Source organism: Octodon degus, unplaced genomic scaffold (genome assembly GCF_000260255.1).
Source record: "Octodon degus isolate 3935 unplaced genomic scaffold, OctDeg1.0 scaffold00145, whole genome shotgun sequence".
NCBI classification, from domain to species: Eukaryota; Metazoa; Chordata; class Mammalia; order Rodentia; family Octodontidae; genus Octodon; species Octodon degus.
The window spans coordinates 2,616,110-2,619,226 of record NW_004524721.1 but is presented as its reverse complement, the minus strand read 5'-3'; positions in this window follow the sequence as shown (position 1 = coordinate 2,619,226).

Below are 3,117 nucleotides of genomic sequence, written 5' to 3'. Positions count from 1 at the left end.
TGTGGAAAGCTCATCTGGGTAGATATTAAGAATCTCAACAAAGAAGGAGAGAAGTGAGAGGACTTGTACTCTCTTTTCCCAAAATATCTAGGTCAACTCTATTATCCTTTGCACACGTAGGAAGCAATTCCTATTTTCCATGCAACTAATTTGATATGGGTTTCTGTCATGTCAACTGGAGTACTGGCAAGGCCTGGGCAGAGCTGGGATTGGAACCTTCAGATTTCCTTGTGATTCCAGTTGTTAAGTATGGCTCTAGGTGAGAAGAGGAGTTAGTGCCACAGTCATCGTGTGGTTTCTTTTTCTGACTTGGGGGCCAAGCCTGAAGGAAGCAGTCAGTGCTGGCACTGTCTGACATGGGTCTTCAGTCCTCTAGGGTTTTGGGGAATGATTGATTACTTGACATCTCATCAGGGGACCAGTAACCATAAAAGATTTCTTTGACTTGTCAAATGGTGACAGCTCAACATTTTACTTTCCCTAGTTTCCACCTTCCCAGTTCCTAATTACTTATAATTGTGAGTAGAGAGTTCTAATATCCCTTACTATCAAATATAAACCTTTTTCTTATTCACCAAAGTCTAAAAGGATTTGTTTCCAGTTTTTAATCATAACTTATAAACACATACAAACTTATGTGAGCACACGTGTGGGTGGGTGCGTCACTCAATAACAGTAAAGTCAGGTCACAGTTAACAGTATAGGTAGGTTTCAGTTGAGAAGAAATACACTCATGGTGCCCTGAAGTCTATGCATGGAGAAGCAAGAGAGGTGGGACACAGGAAGGAAGACCTAGATGCTGTTTACTCCCCTTTTCTGAGTATGAGCCGCAAATGAATGCAAAAATTGCTCCTATAGATCTTTCCCTCCAGGCAGGTGATGTTCTGAGTCTCTGTTCCATCTCAATCCAGAGTCAAGATCAACTCGTAGTTTCCAGACATTAACATACACTTATACTCTCTGAGGGGTTGGTTATGAAAATACAGATTTTTGAAAGTATTTGGAACAAGGCCCAGGCATTTTTCTTTCTAAAGAAGCTTTTTCAAGAGTTCAGATGTGCATAATTCTCAGCACCTGTTACGCCCAGAGATACAGTGATTGTCCTACTTCTTGGTCACTTGTGTGTGAGGGTGGATTTTGTTCTGTCCTCTTTTTGTGTAAAGGTATCTCAGGTCTACCCCAGACACTACCCTACCCTTTTTATGTTTTATGCCCTTGGCCAACTCTTCCCCAGAATAACACTTCTTGATTTCATATTTTCTCAAGCTCATCTTCTATCTTTAATTCAGATCAAAAGCGTGCATAGGAAAGCTGCTAGACTAAATTTCTTCTCTGGCTGGGTCTATCATGAAGTCTGGAAGCTCTGGTATTGGAGGTGGAGGTGGTAGAGGTGGTGCTGTATAAAACCAGTGTATGTGACTTTGCTTTCCATTCACGCCAGCAGCAGCTTACTCCAAAGAAATGAAGTCATGAAGAGGTTCTGATTATTATTAAGAATCATATTTAACTCTAGAACAACAATAAACAATTGATAAAAAGGAACAACTTTCCAGAACTGGATTGTATATATTTTCTCTCATCACTAGTGTCAAGTTTTTGTCTTAGTTTGCTGTCATAAGTACAATTTTTGCCATGTTTCCTTTTTTACCTTGAGACATGAAAGCATATTGTTGCATTTCTGAACTATGAGCAGAAAGCACACACACACACACACACACACACACACACACCAACATTTACATTATATGCACAACTTTTAGAATGGCACACAAGTAGCTGAAGGTGATGCTACATGCCTGCAATCTGAGCACTTGGAGGGAAGCTGAGGCAGAAGGAGGCCTATAGGAGTCCAGCATGAATAATACAGGGACCCAATGAGAACCCATCCTGAGGAAGAAGGGTGAGGTGTTAGGACTGAGGATATAGACTTACTGAGGATGTAGTTGTGGAAAATATAAACATAAGCTTGCCACAATTACTCCAGTTACTTCTGTGTGGAACCCTCATCCCCTCCCTTTACAAATTCTGGCTCCATCCTCCACAAGGTTAAATAATGTTCTTTTTCTCTTCAGAATGTGGTACCTGGTTGAAATACAGTTTCATTATCAGTCCCTTAAGATAAAGAAATCATTTATCCTATAAAAGAAAATTGATTTTATAGAATAAGATGTAGTTTTAGACTTTCAAAAACATTAGTGATAAAGCTAGAAATATGAAGAATTCATAATACACAGGTGTACAAATACATGTATCTTTTAAAATAAGCTGTATGACAATAAAATTTTATGTGAAAAAATTTTAGATGCTACACTATCCTAGCATGAACTGCTAGCATTTGTGTAGCAAGAAAATACTGAGGCATAAACATCTATAGACTTATTTTAGGGGACACCTTAATTCATCCAGGAAGCAGAGGCATGGATAAAAATAACCAAAGCAAATACTCTTTTCCTCCATGGCTTCTGTGTGAGAAGGTTTACCTGTTCCTTCAGCTGTGTGTCTACAAGAAGACTTGAACGTTCATGGCAAGGTGTAGGGCCACATTGAGTCCTACAGAGCAAGCTTATTCCCTGGTGGAAAAGAGCTCCCTCCCAGCTACCATCTATGTTCTATTTAATCACTCTGTCTCCTATGTGGTTAAAAAGAAATCCAAGTTTAGTTGCTGCTGTGCTTGGCCTAGAAACAAGGCTACAGGCAGTACTAAGAAGGGCTTTTTAGAAAAGACACTGGTGAAACCATTTGTGAATATTCCTGGCCACATGGTGTCAGTTTCCATTGTAGTTTGGAGAAGGCAACTTTCAAAATCAAGCCTGTGTTTGGGTGTTATACTGCATATATGCCTGTGCACACACACACACTTTTATGTCATATGCAGATACATGCACTCATATCACATGCATCATCATACATGTACACATGTGCAACATACACAGAAGCATGCACACACACCCATACACATTCACACCTCACCTGCTCAACTGCATACAAACTCACACATGTCCACACACATCTGATAAGGAAAGCTGAATAATACCAGGTCTGAGGAATAACAAATGCTGCTCACTACCAGTGTCATAACTGTGGTACCCATGGACCTGCTTGGAACGAGAGAGAGTG